This window comes from Gorilla gorilla, chromosome 19 (assembly GCF_029281585.2).
Source record: "Gorilla gorilla gorilla isolate KB3781 chromosome 19, NHGRI_mGorGor1-v2.1_pri, whole genome shotgun sequence".
NCBI lineage: Eukaryota > Metazoa > Chordata > Mammalia > Primates > Hominidae > Gorilla > Gorilla gorilla.
In genome coordinates, this window is record NC_073243.2 from 91,601,337 (window position 1) to 91,629,300 (window position 27,964).

At 35.8% G+C, this 27,964-nt stretch overlaps 1 protein-coding gene across 2 annotated transcripts in view; it reads left to right on the top strand.

Annotated features, from left to right (window-relative positions):
- CDH18 (cadherin 18) overlaps positions 1-27,964 on the top strand; it is a 1,104,389-nt gene that overhangs the window by 300,118 nt on the left and 776,307 nt on the right. For both annotated transcript variants that reach the window (XM_055367740.2, XM_055367737.2), the window contains exon 2: positions 22,958-23,019. The gene's annotated coding sequence lies outside the window, so the exon portion shown is untranslated. The remainder of the gene's footprint in view (positions 1-22,957; positions 23,020-27,964) is intronic.

A 27,964-nucleotide genomic window follows, 5' to 3' on the forward strand; every position in this document is an offset into this window, starting at 1 on the left:
ATTTTTTTTTCCTTCAGCGCTTTAAATCTGTCATGCCATTCTCTTCTGCCCTGTAAGATTTGCACCAAACGGTCTGCTGCTAAGTGTATTGGAGATCCATCATATGTTATTTGTTTCTTTTCTCTTGCTGCTTTTAGGATCCTTTCTTTATCCATGCTCTTTGGGAGTCTGATTACTAAATATCTTGACATAGTTTATTTCTGTTACATCTGCTTGGTGTTCTATAACTTTCTTGTACTTAAATGTTGTATATTTTTCTTGATTTGAGAAGTTATTATACCTTTGAATAAACTTTCTACCCAGGCTCTCATTATCTATCTACTTTAAGGCCAATAACTATTAGATTTTCCTTTTTTAGGCTATTTTCTAGATGTGGCAGGTAGGCTTCATTATTGTTATTCTTTTTGCATTTTTCTCCTCCGACTGTGTAGTTTCAAATAACCTGTCTTCAAGCTCACTTATTCTTTCTTCTGCATGATCAGTTCTGCTGCTAAGAGACTGACACATTCTTCAGTATGTCAACTGCATTTTCAACTCCAGAATTTCTGCTTGACTTTTTTAATCATTTAAATCTCTTTGTTAAATTTATCTCATACAATTCTGAATTCTTTCTCTGTGTTATCTTGAATTTCATTGAGTTTCCTCAAAATGGCTATTTTGAATTCTCTGTCTGAAAGGTCACATAACTCTCTCTCTTCAGGATTGGTCCCTGGTGCCTTATTTATTAGTGAGGTCATGTTTTCCTGGATGGTCTTAGTGCTTGTGGATGTTTGTCAGCTTCTGTGCAGTGAAAACTTAGGTATTTATTATAGTCTTCATATTCTGGGCTTGCTGTACTCATTCTTCTTAGAAAGGCTTTCCAGGTATTCAAAGGGACTTGGGTGTTGTAATCTAAGTTTCTGGTCACTTCAGCCAATCTGCATTGGAGGCACCCAAAGCCCAGTAATGGTGTGGCTCTTGAAGATTCCACAGAGGTGCTGCCTGGGTGGTTTTAGATAAGATCTTGAGGAATTCTCTGGATTACTGGTTGGAGACTCTTTTTCCTTTCCTTCCTTTTTCCCAGACAAGCAGAGTCTCTCTCTCTGTGCTGAGTTGCCTTGAGTTGGGGGAGGGTTGACACAAACAACCCCATGGCCATCACCACTGGGACTGCACTGGATGAATCTTGAAGACAGCACAGTTCTGGTTCTCACCAAAGGCCTGCAGTAACCTCCTCCTGGCTACCGCCTGTGTTCACTCAAGGACCTAGGGCTCTAAAAACAGCAGGTGGCAAAGACAGCCTGGCTTTTGTCCTTCTCTTTAGGGCAATGAGTTCTGGTCCAGAGATGTCGTCCTGAAGCCAGGGCCTGATGTTGGAAACCTTAGGAATGTACCTGGTGCTCTATTCTACTGCAGCTGAGCTGGCATGCATGCCACAAGACAAAGTCCTTCCTACTCCTTCCTCCCCTTTCCACAAGCAGAGGAGTTTCTCCCCACGGTCACTACCACCGCAGGCCTGTGGCCAGTACTACCTGGCTACTGGTCATGCTTACTGAAGGCCCAAGAGCTCTTCAATCAGCTTCTGGTGAATACTCCCAGGCCTGGGACTCTCCTTTCAGGGCAGTGGGCTCCCCTCTGGCCTAGCGCCAGTGCAGAAATGCTGTCCAAGAGCCAAGGCCTAGAATCCAGGACCCTAACAGCCTGCTTAGTGCTCTATACTTTGTGGTCGAGCTGATACCTAAGCTGCAGGACAAAGTTCCCTTTACTCTTTCCTCTCCTTTTCTCAAGTTTATCCTGTAGCCACCACTGCTAGGAATGTGCTGAGTCACACCTCAGTCTCATCCAAGGCCCACAATGAGTAATTCTTGGCTATTGATTCTGACTATTCAGGGCTCAAGGGTTCTTTATTCAGCTGGGGATGAATCCTGCCAGAATTTGTTCTTTGCCTTCAAGACAGTGGGTTCCCTTCTGGCCCAGTGTGGGTCTAGAAATAACATCAAGGAGTGAGAGCCTGGAATGGGGGCCTCAGGACTCTGCCCAGTTCCCTATCCAACTATGGCTGAGCTGGTATCAAAGTTGCAAGACAAAGTTATTTTTACTCTTCCCTCTCCTCTCCTCAGTTGAAGGGAGGAGTCTTTCCTGGAGCTGTGAGCTGCGCTCCCTCGGATTAGCAAGTACTCACTTGGTCACCCCAGCTGGTGTCTCACTAGGTCACTTGTCCCCCATGTTCACTGGCTCCAAGCCCAGCAAAGCAGCAGGATTTGCCCCATGAATTGCAGTTCTTTTGGCCTAGACTACCTTTCAAGATTATTTAGAACCTCAGAGCAATTTATCGCATGGTAGTGAGGCTTGCTGGAAGTCACATTCTGTCTGCTGGGGTGGGCAATTTCCCTCTGGCTAAGGCTGGTCTAAATGCTCCCTCCATGGGCCCCAGCAGAATTCTGCCTAGTGTTGCCACTCACTGTGATAGAGCAACCATGAGTTCTGATGCAAAGTCCCCAAATCACTGCACTCTCCCTCCCCCAAAAGCAAATATTCTCTCTCTACACCATGCAGCCACTGCCAGAAGATGGGAGCAATTCAAGACTGTCTTTCCTATCCCATTCAGAGCCTGTTTCAGTGATAAGAAGTTAAAACCAGGTACTTTGATCACTCGCCTGAAGTTTGATTCTTATTAAGGTGATTTTTTGTGTGGAAAGCTATTCAATTTGCTATTCCTCCAGGGAGGTAAATCAGTGAAGGCTTCTATTTGGCCACCTTGCTCCACCTCCCCCTTAATGATTCTTAATGTACTCAGAACACAAAAAATAATTGATTATTATTCATGGAAAATGCCATAAAGCATTGCTTGTGTGATACAACTGTTAAGTGGCATATTAGTCAGTTTTCACATTGCTATAAAAAAGTACCTGAGATCAGGTAATTTAAGAAGAAAAGAGGTTTACCTGACTCACAGTTCAGCAGGCTTAACAGGAAGCATGATGAGGAGGCCTCAGAAAACTTACAGTCATGGTAGAAGATGAAGGGGAAGCAATGACCTTCTTCATATGGTGGCAGGAGAGAGAGCATGATGGGGGAAGTGCCACACGCTTTTAAGCCATCAGATCTCATGAGAACTCACTCACTATCACAAGAACAACATGGGGGAGATCCACCCCCATGATCCAATCACCTCCCATTAGGCACCTCCTCCAATTTGCCATGAGATTTGGGCAGAGACACAAAGCCGAATCATATCAAGTGGATATATAATCTCAGGTCCCAACATCATTTCTCCTCAGAAATGTGGTGAAAATAATGAAAAAAAAAATCTTTAGCTTTTCTTTTCTTCAGGATCCCTATTGTCTACTACTTATTGGCAAATCTAGTTTTCTTAGATATGGTAACATTTAAGGGCCTTGATATGGTCTTTGTGGAAAGGGTAACAAGCATGGCAAGGCAAAATGATTCATGGTCAGAGGTTTTGGAATGCTATTGCATTTTTTTACAGTTCTCTCAGGCCATCACAATGCAAAGTAGTATATTAAATTTTCACCCATCATTTGAAATAGTTTACATTGATTATATCCAAATATTTTTTCTATGAAGTATAAAAAAGATGTTCTCAAGGTGTGATAATACGCCAAAAGCCAATGTTTTCTAGAATGGCTTTCTTGTAAGACAGTGGAATTCATTTAATTGGTTTTACATGTCTCAAAATATATATATTCTTATCTTCCTAGTTTTGATATGGCAAATATACACTTTTTTTGTTTTTTAAGAACAGGTTTATTGAAATTTCACTGATTATATAAGCTGCACATAAAGTTTATAACTTGATAATTATTGACATATGTACTCATCTATGAAGGCCATTGCAACAATCAAGATAAGGAATATATCTCTCATCTCAGAAAATGTATATGTATTCCTTCTTTCTGATCCAGGAAAACACTGGTCAGATTTCTCTCACTATGCATTCTATTGACTTCTGAAAATTTTATATAAATTGTACCATTGTAGGTTTTTTTTCTGGAAGGGATCTTCTGACTTATTTCACTCAGTATAATTATTTTGAGATTCAGCCATGCTGCGTGTACTTTATACTTGCTAAGTAGTATTATATAATATAAACATGCCACAGTGTGTGAATTCATTCTTCTCTTCATAAATATTACATTGGTTGATTTTTCTAGCTCTGGAGGCTAGAAGTTCAAATTGAAAGTGTCAGCAAGGCCATGCTCTCTCTAAAGACAATAGGGAACATTCTAATATGTACCTTTCTCTTTGCTTCTGATATTGCCTACTTTGCTAGCAATCCTTGCCATTCCTTGGCTTGTTAGAGACATTGCTGAAACTTTCTTCTTTCATTGTTGCATAATGTTTTGTCTCCGTTTCTCCACCTGTATCCCTCTTCTCTTCTGACACCACTCATGATGGATTAGAGCCTACTCTAAAGAAATCATCTTAACTAATTTACATCTCCAAAAATCGTATTTACCTGTAAGTACTGGGGGTTAAGACTTCAACATATCTTTTTAAAGGGTACACTTTAACCTGTAATGACTGATTTCTCAGAATCTTAACTTAGTCTATTTTAATGTAACATCCTGGTATATGTTTGATGTTATTGCTATGTCCATGTTTGGGTGAGTGTCATAGTAGTCATCTATTTACTGATAGCTTTAATGATAGACAACTGATAACACACATGGATAAGCCAAGAAATAGTAGCAATGTATTTCTAGCAAATATAAAATATGTATTTTTTTAGTTTGAATTTTTTGTCAAGATTTAATAATTCAGAAATTTTACGTAAAATCCTAGATGCCACACTAAACCTGAAATATCAAGCACTGGGCAACAGAAGTTCTTAGTTATCATATTGCATCAATCAATTGACAGCAATAATACTAAGGCATATTCAGTAAGTAATATGACTGATCATTTTAATATTTTTCTGAACGATTTCATATTGCTTCTTGAGTCAAATTTATTTTTCCATATTATCTGCCTTGCCCTCATAAGTATATGTATTTTTACTCCAGTCGACCCTAATCTCTCGAGCTCTTTGAACATCAAAACAACTTCATAATATAATTATAACAAACCCACAAGAACACAAGGCCCAGAATGAGAAAGATAATGTTTTAATAATATTTATAGGCACCATATTGTCTATGCTAGGTCCTGATATTTCTGTTTGTTGAATATTTCCTAAATAACGCATTGAGCTTTATTTTGTTTTTACAAAACAAAAAATGTTTTGCATCTTAGTACCTTAAAATTACAAGACTCAAATGAGCAAAGGACAGTTGCAAATATATGAATAGAGATGGAAATTTCCTAAGTAAATGTACTTTTGCACAATCCTAAATGATTATCAGCATATAGTAAATTGTTTGCTTATGAACAGTTAAATCTAGTCACTAGTTTATTCTTAGTGTTTGCCCATGTGCATTAACATTATTGCATTTTCATTAGCATTTAGCTATTACATTGAAAACTTTCACATTAGGGAGTATGGAGAAAAGCGTTTACCCTTTGATGGAGAATAATAGTGGTCATTCATGATTTCCTAGAAATCCTTGCAGTGGTTGCATCCTTAAAATTATTTTACTTATTATTATGTAGAGGTTACTGGTTTTAAGTGAGGTACAGAATATACATTTGTAGAATGACATAGTGGAAAAAAAATGAATGGACTTTGGAATCAAACAGAGCTAGTGCTGTTTGTTAGTATGTTATCTCAATATAAATATTTTACGTTTAGCTTCAGTTTTATCTTCTGAATGAAGGAAATAATATTATGGGCTGTTTATTATTATTGTAATGTTCTATTTAATCTCACTCCAAAAAAACAGGAACTTGCTCTACTTTCTTCTGTATTTCCATCCATTGTTCTATATTAATTATTTTCTTGAAGCATACAAAATGCTTTTTTTTCTAATCTAAGAAAACAAAACTTTATCTACTCCCTCAACATACTGTGTCAAAGCCTTCCCTCCCAATCAGTCTTTGAAACAAAACAAACAAACAAAAAAAGTTAATCATGCTTACTTTTTACTTTCTTATTCTCCCTTCTCTCTTAAGCCCACACCATTAGAACCTTTGACCCAATCCATCTCAGATACTGCTCTCATTACAATTACTAACAATCACTCTTCAGTCCTTAAATTAATGTGTCTCTCTGTGACTCTTTCTATTCAGATTTGGTTTACAGATCTCTACTTTAAGTCCACTTCTTCCTCTTAGGCTATCTTCAGTCTGTTTTGCTACTTGCTTTCCTCTTTATTTTGTTTAATTATCACTGCCTCTCCAAATCCTATTTTTGATCCAATTCACTTAAAAAATAGAGTGGAAATGTTCACCTCCCTTTAGTTTTCCTTAATTCTTTATTCATAAAAATGTCCAAAATGTTGAAAAAATAGTGCAGCTAATACCTACAAACTTAAATTCACATCTCTTTCTCTCTCTGTCTCTCTCTCTCTCTCTGCCCTCTGCCTCTCTACAGCAAGTGGCAGATGTTATAAAACTTCCTCTCTAAATATTTCAGCATAACTCTTAAATAAGAAACATTCCCCCATACACTAGTATTCTACCGCCGTAACAAAATACTACAGACTGTGTGCTTACACAAGAGAAATTTATTTCTCACAGTTGTCATGGCTGGAAATCCAACTCAAGATGTAAGCAGGTTTGGTTTTCTCTGAGGTCTGTTTCCTTGTCTCATAGGCATCTTCTGGCTATGTCCTCACAAGGCTCTTCCTGTGTGTTTGAGTGTGTGTGACGTGTGTGGTGTGTGTGTATATCATTGTTGTATATTCTTTCTTTTTTAAATTAATTTGGTTTTTAATTAACACATAATCATTGTACCTATTTCTGGGGTAAATTGTGATGTTTCGATACATATATAGATTGTGTAATAATCAAATCAGGATAATTGGCATATCCATCACCTCAAACACTTGTCATTTCTTTGTGGTAAAGACATTAAAAATGCTCTCTTCTAGATATTTCTGGATAGACAATATATTATGGTTGACTATAGTCACCCTATAGAGCAATAGAACACAAAAACTTATTCCTCTCATTGAGCTCTACTTTGTAATCATTGACCAGCCTCTCATGAGGACAACAGTTCTAGTGGATTAGGGTCTCAATCTTCTGATCTAACTTATCCATAGTTATCTCCTTGAAGATGTTGTCTCCAAATCCAGTGAAAAAATAAGTTTCCTCCTTTTTATTTTCTATTTTATTTATTTATTTATTTACTACTTAACTTTTATTTTAAGTTCAGGGGTACATGTGCAGGCTTGTCATATAGGCAAACTGTGTCATGGAAGTTTGCTGTACAAATTATATCATCACTCAGGTATTAAGTCTAGTACCCATTTAGTTATCTCTCTTGATCCTCTCCCCCGTCCCACCCTATGCCCTCAGATATGCCCCAGTGTGTGTTGTTCCCCTCTATGTGGCCCATGTTTTCGTCATTTAGCTCCTACTTATAAGTGAGAACATATGGTATTTGGTTTTGTATCCCTGCATTAGAGGTTGCTAAGGATAATGGCCTCCACCTCCATTCATGTTCCTGCAAAGGACATGATCTCATTTTTTTATGGTTGCGTAGTATTCCATGTCCTATATATAGCACCTGTTCTTCATCCAGTCTACCACTGATGGGCATTTAGGTTGATTCCATGTCTTAGCTATTGTGAATAGGGCTGTAATGAACATACATGTGTATGTGTCTTTATAATAGCATAATTTATATTCCTTTTGGTATATACCCAGTAATGGGATTGCTGAGTCCAATGGTATTTTTGTTTTTAGGTCTTTGAGGAATCTCCACACTCTCTTCCACAATGGTTGAACTAATTTACACTCCCACCAACAGTGGATAAGCATTCCTTTTTTCTCCACAACCTCGCCAGAATCTGTTATTTTTTGACTTTTTAATAATAGCCATTCTGACTGGTGTGAAATTATATCTCATTATGGTTTTGATTTGCATTACTTTAATGATCGGTGATGTTGAGCTTTTGTCATACGGGGAACACCATTCATTCCTTAACATCTTACATAACAACAATATCAGTATTCCTTTCAGGAAGTTTAACAATAATTCTATATCATAAAATATTGTTTATATTCTAATTTCCACATTTGCCTTCAAAAAGTTTTATAGCTAGCTGTTTCTATTACTCAATATCCTATCAAGATTCACATTGCAACTAGGTGATTTATGTCTTTATTCTTTTTTTTTAACAAAGAAATCTCCTGCATCATTTTATTTATTTTTACTTTTCCTTGTTTATGTATTGTTTTACATTGATTTTATTTTTGAAGCATTCAGGTCATCATCTTGTCTAATGATTCACATCTGGGATATGTGAGAGTGGTTCCTCATGATCCAGTTCAGGTTCATGTTTTTTTTGGCAGGCTTGCTTCATAGGTGACATGTAATTCCTATCGCATGTTGACTTATCCTGGTATTATTGAGCTGTCTTTATTTTTGAATTCTGTACATTTTCTTTATCTCCTTTCCATTTGTATACATATATGGGGTATATGTGCAATTTTGTTACATTCATAGATTCCCTAGTGGTCAAATCAGGGCTTCTAGAGTATCTGTCACCCGGATAATGTGCATTGTACCCATTAACTAATTTGTCTTCAGTCTCCCCACTTTTACCCCTTCACCCTTCTAAGTCTACAATATCTATAATTTCATTTTCTACATACATATGAATACACTGTTTACACTTACTTATGAGTGAGATTATGTAATATTTGTCTTTCTGTTCCTGGCTTGTTTCACTTAGGATAATGGCCTCCAGCTGCATCCATGTTGCTGATAAAGACATGATTTTATTTTTTCCATTGCTGAATAGTATCCCATTGTGTATATATAGCGTATTTTCTTTATCTATTTAAACACTGATGGATATTTTTATTTATTCCATATATATTCTATTGTGAATAGTGCTGTGATAAACACAGGAGTGAGGTATGTTTTTGATATATTGACATCTTTTCCTTTGGGAAAAGTGGTGGGAGTGCTAGATCGAATTGCAGTTCTATTTTTAGTTCTTTGATAAATATCAATACTGTTTTCATAGAGAGTGCACTAATTTACACTCCGATCAACAGTGTATGAGAGTTCCCTTTTCTCCACATTTTCACCACTATCTGGTTTTTGCCTTTTTAATAACAGCCCTTCTGATTGGGGTAAGATGTTATCTCATTGTGGTTTTGACTTGCATTTCTTGGATGATTAGTGACGTTGAGCATTTTCACATTTATGTGTTGGTCATTTGTATATCTTCTTTTAAAAAATATCTATTCTTATCCTTTGCCCATTTTTAATGGGATTATTTGGTTTTGCTGTTGTTGGTGTTCAGTCATTTGTGTTACTTCTATATTGTGGATATTAATCCCCTGTTGGAGAAATAGTTTGCAAATATTTTCTCCCATTCAACAGGTTGTCTCTTCACTCTGTTAGTTGTTTATTTTGTTGCGCAGAAGCATTTTAGTTTAACTAAGTCCCACTTGTCTACTTTGTGTTGTTGCTGCTTATGCAGTCTTAGTCATAAATTTGTCACCTAGGCCAATGTCCAGAAGAGTTTTCCCTAGGTTTTCTTCCAGTACTTCTAAAGTTTCAGTTCTTATGCTTAAGTCTTTTTCGTTGTTGTTGAGATAGGGTCTGTCTTGCTCTGTCCCTCAGGCTTGTATCTAGTACATAATTATGGCTCACTGCAGCCTCATCCTTCTGGACTCATGATCCTCCCACCTCAACCTCCCAAGTAGTTGGGAAGATAACCATGCCCAGCTAATTTTTAAAATGTGCTATAGAGATGGGGTCTTTCTGTGTTTCCTAGGCTGGTCTCAAATTCCTGGGCTCAAGCGATCCTCCTATCTTGACATACCAGTGCCAGGATTATAGGTGTGAGCCACTGTGCCCAATCTGTTTAAGTCTTTAATCTGTATTGAGTTGCAGGAAGTCCTACGTAGAACAATCAGGCAAGAGAAAGAAATAAATGACATTTAAATTGGAAAATAAGCATTAAATTATCCCTGTTTGCTGAGGATTTGATCTTATATCTAGAAAAACCTAAAGATTCAACCAATACCCAAAGGAATACCCAAAAAGACACAATCACGCATATGTTCATTGCAGCACTATTCACAATAGCAAAGACATGGAAGCAACCTAGGTGCCCATCAGTAATGGATTGGATAAAGAAAATATGGTACGTATACACAATGGAATACTATGCAGGCATAAAAAAGTGAAATCTTGTCATTTGCAGCCATATGTGTGCAACTGGAGGCCATTATCGTAAGCAAATTAATGCAGGAACAAAAAAAAATGCAGTATGTTGTCATTTATAAGTGGGAACTAAACATTGGGTACACTTGATATCAAGATGGGAAAGATAAACACTGGGGACTACTAGAGAGTGGGAAGAGGGAAGGAGGAAAAGCCCAATAAACTACCTATTGGCTACTCTGTTCACTACCTGGGTGATGCGACCAATCATATTCAAACTTCACTGTCACACAAAATACTCATGCAACTAACCTGCACATGTACCTCATGAATCTAAAATAATAGTTGAAATTATATAAAATTGACAGATTTGATAAATAAATTCAGTTATGTTTCAGGGTACAAAATCAAATTACAAAATTCAGTAGTGTTTCTAAACACCAATAATGATATATGAGAGGGAAATCAAGAAGGTGATCCCTTTTACGATAGCTACAAAACAAAACAAAATGCCTAGGAATAAATTTAACCAAGGCAGTAAAAGACCTCTGCAAGGAAAACTACAAAATACCGGTGAGAGAAATTGAAAATGACACAAACAAATGGAAAAATATTTTATACTCATGAATTGGAAGCAATCTATAGATTCAATACAATCCCTATCAAAATGCCAAGATCATTTTTCACAGAATTAGAAAAAAAAAGTCCTAGAATTTATATGGAATAAAAAAATTAGCCCAAATAGCCAAGACAGTTCTGAGGAAAAAGAACAAAGCTGGAGGCATCACATTGCCTGACTTCAGATTATATTACAAGGCTGTAGTAACCCAAACATAATGATACTGATATAAAAATAAACACATAGAAAAATGGAACAAAACAGAGAATCCAGAAATGGAGCCACATATTTCCAGTTAAGTGACCTTTGACAAAGATGATAAGAACATACTTTGGGAAAGGGACCTCGTTTTTAGGAAATGGTACTGGGAAAATTGGTTATGAAACTGAACCCCTGTTTCACACTATATATAAATTCTGCACATTTTCTTTAAACTATCTGAACCATGAATACTGCCTTATTTATTGTCTGTATGACCAAAATATCCAAATCTATATCTGATCTTCAAACATTGAATTGCACATTTATACATTCAGTAGACTGGCTTTGTCTACCCAGATGTCCAAAACCTGAAATTCAGATTGCCCAAAAATGAACATATTATGCGTTCCTTCCAACTCCTAAATATGTTCCACATTTTGTTCTGCAATTTTTTTAGTCATGAAGTTACCCTTTACTAAATTGTATAAGACGCTCTCTGAAACATAAGCGCACACCTTCCAGAGTTAATCTTGTGTATTTTACCATTACTTATGGCTCATATATCTTCCCCTCTTCCTTTTCAATATTTAGATTTAAAATAGCAAGGCCGGGCACAGTGACTCACGCCTGTAATCCCAGCACGCTAGGAGGCCGAGTTGGGCGGATTGCTTGAGGCCTGAGTTCAAGACCAGCCTGGTCAACATGGTGAAACCCCGTCTCAACTAACAATACAAAAAAAAAAAAAAAGATTCAGCCAGGCATGCCGGCACGTGCCTGTAATCCCAGCTACTCAGGAGGCTGAGGCAAGAGAATCACTTGAACCCGGGAGGCAGAGATTGCAGTGAGGTGAAATCGCACCACTGTACTCCAGCCTGGGCGATGGAGTGAGACCCTGTCTCAAACAAACAAACATACTTTTTTTCTTGTGCTATGGAAATAGTGTAACTCTAATTTCTATATTTATATCTTATCTCCTCAAATTCAAATTGCTGCCAAAAGGAAATGTTTAGACTGCAAAGCTTTCAGGTTATTTTCCTGCATAAAGCATTCTCTAGTGTATTAGTCAGGGTTCTTCAAAGAAATAGAACCAATAAGCTAGGTAGATAGAGATTTCTTACAAGGGATTGACTCACTCAATTATGGAGGCTGAGAAGTCCTACAATCTAACATTGACAAGTTGGAGACTGAGGAAAGATGGTATTGTTCCAGTACAAACCCAGAAGCCTGAGAACCAGGGGAGATAATGGTGTAAGTCACAGCCCATGTCAAAGTCCCTAAAACCAAGAGTGCCTCTATCTAAGAGGAGGAGAAGATGGATGTCCCAGCTCAAGCAGAGGGTGCATTTGCCCTGCTTCCCTTTTTTGGTTTATTTAGATCTTCAATAGATTTGGTGATGTCCACCCACATTTGTGAGGTCAATCATCTTTACTAGCTACCAATTCAAAAGCTAATCTTTTTCAGAAACACATCCACTGACACACCCAGAAATAATGATTTCCCAGTTTTCAGAGCATCTCATAGTCCAGTCAAGTTGGCACATAAAATTAATCTTCACATCTTGTCTTTTATCACCAATAACAGTGGTGTTCAAGAAAGAGTGCTCATTGCTCTAGCAATGTAAAAATCTAGCATGGTACAGGCATAAAATATTTATATTTTTATTTTAATTTTTATGCATAAGTATATCAGAATGGTACACCCAGTTTTCCACTTATTTGAAAATAAATGTAATTTTTTTTTATTTTGATACTCCTTCAGTCTTGGTCTAAGTCCATGTTCTTATCTTACTATAATCTTTTACATTGCCCCTGAGCCTTATATTCCTGGGCATTCAGAAATAAACTGGCACTTTTATTTTGAATGTTTCTTTTGTCAAGCAGAAATAGTATACATCCAGATAATTACAAAACTGTACATTTATTCCAAAGGAGTTTTGCTACGTATTTTTTCACAAATAACAAAACACTCTTGGCATTCATAGAGGAAAAAGGAGTTTATTAAATTTTTTTTGGACTTTTTCTCTTGACTTTTAGGAATATTTTTCTATTAATGAAACAGTATTTTCTTTATAATAACCAGGAAAAAAAAAGTTTGTCTTTTCAGAGAAGTATCAACTCTAACAGAAAGTGTAGTTAGAGAAAAGGACATAAATATTAGGGAGGAAATATAAAATAAATGTAATTTGAAAGTTGCTCATTAACTATAATCTAATATGAATAACTGATGTGTGTTTTCCTAGGCAAAATTGAGATAGTGATGACATTTGTCTGAGATTGAATTGAATTTATTTAGATATCTTCAGGTTATCTCACTCGTCTCTCATATCATTATCGATTTGTATCCTGAGATCATTTTTCTTTTCCTTAAATCTTTGTTCTTATTGCCAGAAAATCAGTCTTGGGAAACTAGTCACCACAATAGATTTGTCAACCAGTAAAATGGAGAATTTAGACTGTGCTTGATGAATATCTTAGCTCACTTTCCTGCTGGGCATAAAAATGTACCCAGTCTGTCAAAGAAGCACTAATTTTATGTCACTCTAAAGCCACGTATTTTTCAAAACCAAGATTTTGAAATGTAAAATATTGGACTTATTTTATTATGTGTGACTTTTTAAAAATAGTTGATTGTTAATAATGAATTGGATCATATAGAAAACTTTAGATACCTAACAAGATTTCTCCGCTTTGTGGGGTTTTGTTGTGGTGGTTTCTGTGTCTTTGTGGGGTTTTGTTGTGGTGGTTTCTGGGTCTTTATGTATGTAGATATCTACAACAGCCATATTTCCAATTGCGTTTTACGTGATCTTCTGAAGATTAAAATGGTGCTTCAGAATTAGCATGATACAGGATGGTGAAAAATTTGATATTACGTGTATATATTATATATTTATGTGTACACGCTATTAAATTAAATATTTTCATATTTAATTCATATCTGACTTTGGGCTATCATTCACAACTTGTAATGATTTGCTGAAGTAATTGTGTAATAATTATGCTAATATTTACATTTTTATGCCTTGGGATAATTTTAAAGCACTTTTTGATTAAGGTTCTTTGGAGAACTCAATATGCAAACTAGTAACTTGGTCAAGAACATCAGTATCTTCACTGGCAAAATTCGCTGTTTCATAGAGTATTCATGGTCTGGTTGTAGCATTTAAACTGAAGCATTATTATATCTGTAGTTAGCACTAACTAGGTAAATAACTCAGAAAAATTATCCATATGTATTAAAATAATAATGAGGTTCTTATAAAGTATAATTTGAATTGATTGCATTTGAGGCACGTTTACATTGTTATTAATTCCTTTTACAAAATAAATATTTAGATTGAAAAAGAAATACATTTTAATGACTACGTATGAGTAGAATAGATATGCAATTTATTCTACATACTGTTATGTATTTGTATTTTTATATTTAGGTAAATAAAATTTAAAATACCATAACCTTTTCCTTAGCTAGTAGTAAACAATGAAAGAGCTCACACCTTAAAAAAATCTAACTTTATTCATACATGTAGTTGAAAAGGGAGGCATTTTAAAATCCTTTTTCAGATAGTTGTGAGTTTTTAAAATAGTACACCTGAACTCAACAATTGGTAGGTTTTATAAAGTTTAATTGCCAAATGGAACCTAAAACTACGCTTATTAAACTTTTATATTTTGTTAATTAAAATCCATTGTTCAATCTTACACTGTGCGAACATTTGTTACCCATATATTATTTGTAACATTTTTTTACCCATGCATCAATCATTTTTTAAAAAGTTATTCACAAAGATGTATGTATCTTTCAATATGGACACACATTATTTTAAAAATCACAATTGCTAATTTCAATAATCTCATGAGGAAATTATTTAAGGGTTACAGTACTGTCAAATCCATGAGACAAATGCAAGCTTTCCAGAATTTTATGTTTGTTTGAAATATTGAACTTCATCACTGGCAACAAATGCTAACAAGTAATTTCTTTGAAGAGGCAGGGTCTCTTTTCACAGTCAAAAAAATATCTACCCAATACCCAACGTTAAGCAATCACAATTTTTTTTCTGACACTACGCAAATAAAAACTAGGTAAAAATGTTCCATGAGAGAACAGCTAGTGTAGCTCACAGCTCACAACTCAAAGTGCCACACATGTACTTGGCTTCATAACACAGTATTAGAGCTTCATGCGTAGTTCTGATTTCTGCACAATGAATACAAAAAACAATGCATGCTCGAGGGTACATAATTGTGTGTGTGTATTTTTTTTTATCAAGGAGAAATTGACCTCTTTTTCCCTCCCTTCATCCCTCTGTCCCCCTGTCCCTGTCCCTTCTTCCCCTTCCCTCCCATCCCCTCCCCTCCCCTTCCCTCCCTTCCCTTCCCTTCTTTCCCCCATTCTTCCTTTTCTTTTTCTCTTTCTCTCTTCTTCCTCCCTTCTTTCTTTCCTGCTTGTGTTAAGTGTTGAAGAATATAATGAGTCTTAATATGGTTTAGAGCCACTTCCTTGATGTATGCAAAGGCACCAGTGTTTCTCAAATCAATTAATTACTTAACTGATCGATTTTTAATTTACAAATACAATTGTATATATTTCTAGCATACAACATGATAACTGATATATGTAGACATTACTGAATGGCTAGATCAAAGGCATTGGTATTTTTACCCACCATCATTTCTTTTTAGCATCACTGTCACTGTCAACACAGTGAAAACAGAAAATACATCATTTGATTATTACAAAAATAGTTTCAGCCTCAAACACCTCTGACAGTCTCTCAGGGATCCCCATGGGGCTAGGTGCCACATTTCAAATACCACTGCCTTAATTTAATTTTTGATGCTACACTCTCAGTACCTTAGAATTTATGCATATGTATTATGGAAGAACAACATAAAACCTGACATAATTTAAGGAGACATTTTAATGAATAATTTTATAGAAAACATTACTATCAAGTTTAGGTTCTCGTTATCAAGTCCCTTCCAACATTGTGAAAACACATTGAAGAGGACTGACCTAGTTATTGCTCCGTGAGCCCTTTAAGCCAGGGCTACTAAATTATTGTCACTTACAAACATAATTAGCACATCTCATTAGCTAATGAAGATAATGACCATTAAAATTCTCTCCCAATTTATGGTTTCCCATTTATCACAATTTAACAACAATGCTGTTTAAGCGTTATAACAAAATTGGCTTACAAATGACCCCTACACTAACAAGCAGCACCTTGTATCAAGGAACAAAGTATTATTTATTTATTGCATCCTAATTATATTATATAGTGGAGTCGTATTGCTGATGACATTCCAATGCTATTCAGTCAATACAATCTGAATTATCATTTTTAGGTTGAAAGTACAAAGCCACACCACACAGAATGTAACTATTTTTCTCTGGCAATCCTTATTTACAAAGCAGTTATTGTTAATTTCTACATTCCAGGGAGCGATGGATTATTTATTCATTGCATTCTAGTTATATTACATAGTGGAGTTGTATTGTTGATGATTTTCCAATGCTATTCAGTCAATACAATCTGAATTATCATTTTAGGTTGAAAGTACAAAGCCACACCACACAGAATATAACTATTTTTCTCTATCAATTTTTTTTTTAAATGGAGTCTCGCTCTGTCGCCCAGGCTGGAATGCAGTGGCTCCATCTCAGCTCACTGCAAACTCTGCCTCCCAGGTTCACGCCATTCTCCTTCCTCAGCCTCCCCAGCAGCTGGGACTACAGGCACCCGCCACCACGCCTGGCTAATTTTTTTGTATTTTTAGTAGAGATGGGGTTTCACCGTGTTAGCCAGGATGGTACTGATCTCCTGACCTCGTGATCTGCCTGCCTCAGCCTCCCAAAGTGCCGGGATTAGAGGCGTGAGCCACCACGCCCGGCCTCCAGCAATTCTTATTTACAGAACACTTATTGTTAATTTCTACATTTCGAGTATGTAAATAAAGGATAAATAATTACTGATACAAATAGACTGTAAAAGCATTTCATAAATAATCTTATTTATAATTTGTAAGTGCTCTATTTTTCAAACTCCTTATTTTGTTTTTTCTAAAAATTTATTTTCCAGGTTTTTGTTAAGTACAATTTAAGAATATATGACATAATATTTTTTAAAGTTTTCACAATTGCTAACATTCTCAAAATGATAATATGGAATGAAAGACTATTTGGGGACTACTGAAACAATGCATTTATATTTAACTAAGCAAAATGTTAAATTAGGAATTTATGGATTCCTAATGTTATTATGAAGGTTGATGAATTATTGGTCTATTGCCATATGACAAATTATCACAAATGTACTGGGTTAAAACAGCATCCAATTATTTCATAAGTTTTTGTAAATCAGGCCTGTAGGCCTGTGTTACCTGGCTATCACAAGGCTAAACCATGTATTGGTCAGGACTATGATCCCACCTGAGGCTCAAGGTCTTCTCCAAGCTTATTTAATTCATTGGAAGAATTTAGTTCCTTGCAGTTGTAGAACTAGTTTTCCCATCTTCTGCTGGCTATTAGCCAGATGTCAGTTTCAGCTTCCAGAAGTAGCCCTTAGGACCTAACCAAAATAGTATCTTACTTCTGCAAAGTCAGCAGGAGAATCAGCCTGCTATGGTGGAGTCTTATAATGTAACATAACATAATGTACCATCATACTAACAGGCTGACTATCCCATCATATTCTTAGATCCTACCCACACTCAAGGTAAAATGATTATACAGTACCTGTACAATAGGAGGTGGGAATCTACCACTCTCTAATACAGAACTGTTTAAGTCTTTCTGAAATGCAAAATATGTCCACCCCCTTTCAGGGTTCCTCAGATTCTCATCCCATTACACCATCAGCTCAAAATCCAGAATCTCATCAAAATATCATCAAGTCAGTATAACTTATAAATCAAATCCAAGCACATATAAGAGGTCTCAGTGTAATTCATTAAGTAGAGCCCCTGGAGCACAATTCTCTACTGTGAAGTTGCACAACTTAAGAGACAAGTTATTGCCCCCCAACTCTCCCAATTTATAATGGTGGGACAAGGATAGGACAACATTTATCAACATTGTTTCAAAAATAGGAAAATGGAAGATGAGCAGCAATAACTAGTCCCTAACACCCAATCAAGAAAATCCAGCATTTCAGAAGTGTTGGGGACAGCAATAACTAGTACCTTACACTTCTGAAATGTTGGATTTTCTTGATTGGATTTTACGGCTTATCTAAAGGCTATGGCTCTTGGTTGAGAAAATCTGTAAGGCATACCGTTAATTTATTGAAAGGAACTTAGTGTGAATTAAGTCTTCTTGACATTTTGAACTTTCCAAGATTTTAACTAAAGGTTGTGCAGTCGCACCTCCATTTTTTTTTTTGTTTATAAGACATACTTTCAGCAGCCATTTTTGGTAGGCATCTCTTGCCACTTGGAAAGGCCAATTATTTTAAAAATCATCTACTTCTATTCATGTCTACCCTTTCCTCAGTCTATCTCTCTTCTCTCACATTTTACTATAAACTACAAGAATAATCCAGGCAGCATCTGTGGCATTTAGCTATACAGTTGACTCTTGAACAACACAGGGGCTAGGGGGACTAATCCTCTGTGCAGCTGAACATCCACAAATGGCTTTTCACTTCTCAAAACTTAACTGCTAATGGGTTACTGTTGACCAGCAGCCTTACAGATAACATATACAGTCAGTTAACACATACTTTGTATGTTCTATGTATTAAATACTGTATTCTAAAGTAATCTAGAGAAAAATGTAAATAAGAAAGTCATAAGAAAGAGAAAATAGATTTACTATTCATGAAGTGGAAGTAGATCGTCATAAAGGCCTTCATCCTTATTTTCTTCACATTGAGTAGTCTGAGTAGGAGGAGGAAAAGGAAGAGTTGGTCTTGGGGCCTCAGGGGTGGCAGAAGTGGGAGAAAGTCCACATAAAAATGGAACCATGTAGTTCAAACCTATGTTGTTCAAAGATCAGCTATATATCCAATTTCATCATTTAAAAGCTCTGATTGGTGCATAACGACAGTACATGGTTTTGCTAATATTCTTTTACTGCATAGCACAATGCCATCTCTCTTCTAGTTTTCAGTAACATTCCTCACTTTCCTCTGAGCCCTCCCTCAGAGGGCTGAGGGCCTGAGCATCTTCAAAATCCAGTTTTCTAGCAATTGGTTGAGGGGGATTTAGACTTTCACTCTTGTGCTTCTTCAAATCCTTCCAGCTTCTACTGACTTTCTGGTTTCAAAGCCAGTCACACTATTTTTAGGCGTTTGTTGCAGCAGCACACCATTTTCAAGTCCCAAACACTGTATTTGTTTTCTGTTGTGGGTGATAAAGTATCTCAAGATTTCCTTGGGTCAGGAGTTTGGACATGGCTTACCTAGGTTCTCTGCTCAGGGGCTTCACTAGCAAAAATCAAGGTTTTAACTAGGGTTTGACCTCGTATGAATCTCAGGGTCAATACACCTGGAGTTCACTTTTTGATTACTCATACCAGCTTTGTCTGAGTTCTTTGGATGCAAAACCAAGCAATTGCCACCTCTTCACTATTCCTGTAGTATTAGGGTATTTTAGGACTCTCGGTTTCTGATTTAATGATACTGAACATATAAGTATGAAAGTAATGATAATCAAAACCATCCATGTTGTAAGAATTGGGCATTGAATTGAAAAATAATTAAAATTAAATACAAATAAATAAAAATTAAAAGTTATTATAACCACATATATGATAGTTAATTTGTTCATGAATTAATAGGTGGCTTGTTGCTGATCCAATATCATGTTAGAAATACTTATTTAAGGTTAAACAGCATTAAAATATCCAAATTTATGTGCAGTTTAACATTACAAACACAACTTTTCACGTGGAGGATTGCCCTTTCTGCTGTTTAAATTCAGTTATTGGAATGCTGAATGAAACCAAGTATAGTAAAGATGGTTAGCAAATTACATGAGTAAATATTGGATGAAGAAATAGTTATTGGATATGAGTTTTCCTTGGAGGAGGACATGACTTCAGGAGAAAAGCTTACTTCAACAGACATCTTCTACACATTTTTTTTCTTACTGACACTCTTACAGAGAGCTTCTGATTTTTAAAAATAAAAACTTGAATTCTTATTTTTATTTGGCCTGGTTCTATAAAAATGCAATTAGAAACTTACAACAAAAGATTCTAATATTATGTTATTATGCTGCCACATAATATTAGGTTTTGCTGTTGTTATTTATGGACAACCTGTAGAGACTTTAGTTATTGTGATTATATTATAAACCTGTAAATTGGAGAATGAATTGAAATGAAGAGCTCTGCAAAATAACATAGAAAATTTTGAAGTACTGACCTATATAATAAATGAGAATACATTTTATACAACTACGTGTATATTTTAACACATTCCTTCTCCAGTTAAGAGTGTACTTTATTATCATTTCAAGAGCTCAGACATGAAAATGAATACTGCTGAAATTTTCTGTAAAATAATTGTTGCATTTTAAAACATTAGGCACACACAGATTGATAAAGGAGACAAGATAGTGTGATTTCGAGTGAAGTGAAATATGTTTCTTAGTAGAAGTAAATATTATAAATTCTTTTTCAAAAGTGTTTGAATGGATTGTTTCATCGCATTTAAATAAATGTGTACAATGCAGGAAATTGAATTGTTTATTGGTGACATTTCCTAATTGACAGATTTTTGTCAATATGCTAAGAACGATTATAACTTAATTTTCTTTTGTCAGATATTAAACAGGTATATATGGAGACTGTATCACACTTAGAGTCAGAGCTGTGCATTGGGCTCTATGCACTGCACAGGGTGCTGCTTATCCTATGATAGCAATAGAGCCAAGATAAAATGATCAGCCATATGCTTTTTGCCTTATTTCCAAAGAGCCTATATTAACCTTAGCAGAAAATGTGAGCTATGTATAAATAGGTCCCCACATGCTTACACATGATTTTCCATAGAGTAGAATATTCTAATAACTCAATTTTTAAAATTATTTATTGGAAATCTTTGCTGCTTCTCACCCCAAATCATGTGAGCATGGGTTGCAGTATACGTATTCTGCATTAGTTATGATTAACACCAGTTCCTAATGACAGCCCACCTGAACACTGTATCATCACTAGTTCCTGGAATTAAACTTGGAAATCAGTCACATCAGATATTATTTACCTCTTAGGTTTAGGAAGGTCATTTTGGAAAAGGTCCATGGAGGTGTTCTAGTAACCCTGAAGCTTATGAGTACTATGTGTTCTAATAGAATCTGAAAGTTTTGCCCTGATAAGTAGATAGAGGATGATGATGATAGATAGATAGATAGATAGATAGATAGATAGATAGATAGATATAGATATAGATAGATTAGATAGATAGATATAGATATAGATTAGATAGATAGATAGATAGATAGATAGATAGATAGATAGATAGATACCACCAAGCTACTACAAATCTCGTTTTTCTCTTAGTACTTCCAGAACATCACAGCCCATTTCCTACTTTTCTCATCTTAGTGATTGCTATTTCTCATTTCCCTGACTTTAAAGGACTCAGTCCTTAAATTTCATTCCTAGCTAACCCCTTCCAGACACTTCAGACTCTCTTCAACTCCAGATTTTTTTCTCTTAGATACCAGTCATCTATCTGGTATCAGACATTTCTACTTTGATGAACATTGACACATCTTAACTTCTGTCTTTATAGCACTTAGGATAACCTGATATACAATATATATTTGCCTATTTGGATGTATACTTTTCTCTCGTCCACCCCTCCCAGCATTCCCAAAATAAAAGTACCATGAGGGCAGTGTCTTTTGTCTCTTTTGTTATGTGTTTTATTCCTAGTATAAATAATAATGTTTGGCACATAGTAGATACTCAATAAATAATTGCTGAATGACTGACATACTCCTAAAGTATTTGAGGCATCTGTTTGAACTCTGTAAGTATAATTTTTATCAGTTTTAGGAAATAGAAATCATATATCAAATCACATTGTCAACTAAGGACATAGTAAGCTGATTTGGGCTAAGAAGGTCAGAGAATAAGCATAATTCTTATGCTCCTGCTTTTGGGTTCTGAAAGGGATTATTATCTTCTGAGAACACATTTTTACCTCTTAGTTTTCTTCTTTTAATATTGACTTTCCAATGTTAACACTTCGATCCAATGAGCATTATGTTGTGTATACATACAACATATGTATTATTTGGTATAATGCATGTAATGTATACATTAGGGATTATATTCAAATTTTAATTTATTGAAATATCTAATAGTCACAATTCTAGAACAATATTTTTTTTTATTGATTTATAATACTCCCTTGTTAATCATATTATACTTTAGGTTATACTGAACCTTGTTTCTTGGATTTCTATTCTGATCTTTCATATTCTCTTTGTTTGAAAGTGCAGTAGTTATTAAAATCATAAAACATTAAAGTTATTAAAATAACTTATAAACATTAATATTATGTAAAATCACTAAAATAGTTTATATTTAAATTTTGACCATGTTTAAGGCATAATACTAAGTGTTTAAATAATTTGTAACACTGAAGTTAAAACTTCTTTATGTCTTGACGTACCAAGGTCAAAGAACAAGACTAAATTGCCCATATCTGCATGGCTAACACATGACGGAGCGAAAATTCTAACTGGACATAGTTTCAAAATGTCATGCCCTAAAAAGGAAAAAAAAACTCGCAGTTAAAACTTCTCAAAAGTTTATCCTTCAAAAATGTATTTGCTCTCCAAACTCAGTTCTGTTTAATGTATAACATAATAAATATGTTTTAATTATGCATAGATTTTTATGTGTTGAAATATGTTTTATATTTTTGTTTTATTTTTATGCAGGACTCAACCACAGCAATATGTAAGAAGAACACACACCAAACATTCCTGAAGTGATTTAAAAGGTAAAACTTATAATTTCTCTTATAAATTATTAATTTATAAATTTCTGTGAAAACATTTCTGTAATAAATTTCTGTTAAAATATAGAAATGTGAAAATTGTTGTCATAATTTCTCTTAAGGATCATCTAGAATTACACTGAAATATTTAGAAATTTAGCATCTTCTGTGTTTTAAAATCACTCTTTAAGAAACTCAACTTTTGTTTATATACGGGGGGGATACATGTGCAAGTTTGTTATGTGGGTATATTGTACCCAGGTAGTGATATTGTACCCAGTGGTTTTTCAACCCATCCTCCCTCTCCTTCCCTCCCTCTTCCAGTGGTCTTCCATGTCTTTTGTTCCCTTATTTATGTCCATGTGTGCTCAATTTTAGCTCTCATTTATAAGCGAGAACATGTGGTATTTGTTTTTTTTGTTGTTGTTGTTCCTGATTTAATTTGCTTAAGATTATGACCTTCAGTTCCATTCGTATTGCTGCAGAAGACGTGATTTTATTCCTTTTTTATGGCTGCATAGTATTCCATGGTGTATATGTACCACATTTTCTTTTATCCGATCTATCATTAATGGGCCCCTAGGCTGATTCCATGTCTTTGCTATTGTGCCTAGTGTTGCAATGAATATACAAGTGCATGTGTCTTTTGGTATAAAGATCTATTTTCCTTTGGGTATATACACAGTAATGCAATTGCTGGATTGAATGGTAGCTCTGTTTTAAGTTCGTTGAGAACTCTCCAAACTTCTTGCCACTGTGGTTGAACATAATTTACATTCTAACCAACATGAATAAGAGTTCTCTTTTCTTTACAGCCTTTCCAGGATCTGTTGCGAGTGTGGTAGCAGGTGTCATTCTTTTAGTTCCATGCTTAGTACTCCCTTAAGGACCTCTTGTAAGGCTGTTCTAGTTGAAATAAATTCCCTTAGCAATTGCTTATCTAACAAAGGTTTTATTTCTTCTGCACCTATGAAGTTAGTTTGGTGGGAAATAAAATTCTTGGTTGTATTTTCTTTTCTTTAAGAATGCTGAAAATAGGCTCGGTGCAGTGGCTCATGCCTGTAATCCCAACTTTAGGAGGATGAGGCAGGCTGATCACCTGAGGTCAGGAGTTCAAGACCAGCCTGGCCAATGTGTGAAACCCTGTCTCTACTCAAAATACAAAAATTAGCTAGGTGTGGTGGCACGTGCCTGTAATCCCAGCTGCTCAGGAGGCTGAGGCAGAAGAATCACTTGAACCTGAGAAGCAGAGGTTGCAGTGAGCCAAGATCGCACCACTGCACTCTAGCCTGGGCGACAGAGCTAAACTCCATCTCAGAAAAACAAAAAACAAAAAACTAATGCTAAAAATAGGTGTCAGTCTCTTCTGGCTTGTAAAGTTTTTGGTGAAATGTCTACTACTAGCCTCATGGGTTTTTGTACATGACTTTGTACATGATTTGACCCTTTTCTCTAGCTTCTTTTAAGAACTTTTTCTTTTGTGATGAACTTGGTGAATCTGATGACTATGTGCCCTGGGAATTTTCATCTTGTGTAGTATCTAGCTGAGCTTCTCTGTATTTGTTGGATTTACATGTCAACCTCTAGGGAAATTAGAGAGATTTTTGTGGACTGTATCTTCAAATATATATTCAAGCTGCTTATTCTCTCCCCTTCACTCTCAGGAATGCCAATGGGTCATAGATTTGTTCTCTTTGTATAATCCCATATTGCTTGGAGATTTTGTTTAACTTTTTACATCCTTTAAAAATTGTTGTCTGACTGAGTTAATTCCAAGAACCAGTCTTCAAGCTCTGAGAGTCTTTCCTTGGTTTGGTCAATTCTACTGTTAATTCTTCTGATTATGTTATTAAATTCTTGCAGCGAAAAGTTCAGTATGGTTCTTTTCAAAAAAATGGTTATTACATCATTCAGCTCTTGGATCATTTTACTGGATTCTTTGGATCCCTTGGATGGGGTTTGAATGTTTTCCTGAATCTCGATGAGTTTCCTTAGCATCCAGATTTTGAATTTGGTGTCTATCATTTTAATTATGTCAAACTAGTTAAGTTCCATTGCTGGGGATCTAGTGGACATGTTTAGAGATAAGCAGACACTCTCACTTGAATTTCCAGAATTATTCTGCTGATTCTTCCTCATCTGGAAGAATTGGTGTTTCTTTACCTGTGGTGTATGTTGAGTATAGTTAGCTGGTTATGTTTCTGGATACTTTCAGAGGGCTAGTTCTCTGTACAAGATCTTTATGTGTCAGTGAATTCTTGTGCGTAGTTTCACAGGTGTGCATATTAGCAAGATAATTTTTGGTATTGTAGTTTGGGATACAACCTAGTAGATGATACTTTAGTGTAATGGCTGGTAGCTAGGCTACGACCCCGCTGCATGAGATGGTTGCATCTAATCAGCCATCTTATCCTCCCAGCCCTAAAATTACTCTTTTAAGGAATATTATTTAACCTGTTGTTTTCTCAAATGAATTAAACATTTTCTTATTGGTACACTTTTTTTTTTTTTTTGAGGTGGAGTCTCGCTCTGTTGCCCAGGCTGGAGTGCAGTGGCACAATCTCGGCTCACTACAAGCTCTGCCTCCCGGTTCAGGCAGTTCTCCTGCCTCAGTCTCCCGAGTAGTTTGGACTACAGGCGCCCACCACCACGCCCGGCTAATTTTTTGTAATTTTAGTAGAGACTGGGTTTCACCATGTTAGCCAGGATGGTCTCCATCTCCTGGCCTCGTGATCCACCCGCCTCGGCCTCTTAAAGTGCTGGGATTACAGGTTTGAGCCACTGCGCCTGGCTTGGTACAGTTTTTAAATGTCATAAGACATAGGACCAGCAAAGTTGCATTGACATTATGCCAACTTTTAGAGGTGTTACTAGAATTTTGTTGTAGTTCAAATGTAGAGATATAACTGTTCCTATTATAATCATTTACCTGTGTAAATCTGTTTTACTGATAATGTTTACTAACACAAAAGCCCTTATCATTGAATACCAACTAATTAGAATAGGTGTCAATATTGAAAAATATAAATTGATAGTTGATAAAATATACCTTTCACTATTTTGATGAGTGATTTTTTTTTTTGTTTTTTGCTTGAGACGGAGTCTTGCTCTGTCTCCAGGCTGGAGTGCAGTGGCGTGATCTAGGCTCACTGCAACCTCCATCTCCTGGGTTCAAGCAATTCTCCTGCGTCAGCCTCATGAGTAGCTGGGACTAAAGGCGCGTGACACCATGTTTAGCTATTTTTTGTAGTTTTAGTAGAAAGGGGGTTTTACATGTTGGCCAGGATGATCTCGATCTCTTGACCTCGTGATCCACCCGCTTCAGCCTCCCAAAGTGATTAATATTTTTTATATACAATTGCCTTGCATAATAAAAAACAGCTGCATAAGTATTTGAATTTTTATCCAAAAATGAAATATAAGAAAGCAAGTATTAAATCAAATATACTATTTGAACTTACTTTGTGTAAAGTACACTTCATCACACATATTCTGTATAGTTTCCTAACTTTTTAGATTAGTATGTATATGTGGTATGGAATTCTCATTATTTGTATAAATGAAAAAAATTAAAAGTGCTGGTATTGCAAAACATTAGATATTCTGAAATCAAATCTATTTTTTCATGTAATGTGCTCATTATTATTTTTGAACACTAATTCGAAATACGGATCTTTCCTTTTGGTAATATATGAAATGCAATGCAGCAACAGCAAAATATAAAACAAATTACAATCCATTCAATCCAAAGATACAAGGCCATCCACTTTTTAACTGTAGCTCCCTCCTGCCTCATCCCCCACCACTGCATGTTTCTTCAATGCTCCTCAAAATACTCCAACCTTGATCACATTACAAACTCTTAGCAAGGTTGAATGTTTCTATTACATAGGCTCCGAACGTATCCCTATTGCAAATACAATTTTTTTGTTTGAAAATACTTTTTGGATGCAGGAAAACATGTTGTAACAATAAACAAGATATAAAAAGCATATTATGAATGATTTTGTAGCATACATGGCTTAATTATCTAATCAATCAATCATGTTATTACAGATAAGCATAATTTTATCTATCGGTGTGAGCATACTTCTTCATTATGGCAAAAATACAGTGGGTGGGTGTGTTTTATGAAAAAAATTGCATCAACCTTCCTGTCCCAGAATGCAAATGAAAAATTCATAACTTTAAAAATCAAAATATTAATTATGATTTATTATTAAATTATTTATTATGTTTAAATTTTACAGCACCATCCCTAAGTCTGTAGGTAATTGTACACAGAATTATATTTATACCAAACATTTTTTTCTGCATGTTAGAGCCAAGTTTCATAGCACAATTTCAGAAAGGGTTATAGCAGAGCTTGTAGAACATCACAAATTTTGTCTTATAAGTTAAAGCTCAGTTACCGCTCAGTTTTTATGTTAGTTCAAGTTTGCATGGCTTTAAGTCAAATTAACAGAGTTACATGCAAGGTAAAGGGGAAGAATTTGATGGCACTGTTCACTTACTGAATTTTTATCTAAATGCATTAGTCTGGCTGGGCACCATTGCTCACACCTGTAATCCCAGCACTTTGGGAGGCCAAGGCGGGCGGATCACTTGAGGCCAGGAGGTGGAGGCCAGCGTGGTCAACACGGTAAAACCCTGTCTCTACTAAAAATACAAAAATTAGCTGGGTGTGGTGGCATGCGCCTGTAATCCCAGCTACTCAGGAGGCTGAGGTAAGATAGCGTTCTTGAACCCAGGAGGCAGAGGTTGCAGTGAGCCGCAAGACGGCACCACTGCACTCCACCCTGGGCAACAGAACAAGATTGAATCTCGGAAAAAAAAAAAAAGCCGTGGGCCTTGGCTCACGCCTGTAATCCCAGCACTTTAGGAGGCTGAGGTGGGCAGATCACGAGGTCAAGACATCGAAACCATCCTGGCCAACAAGGTGAAACCC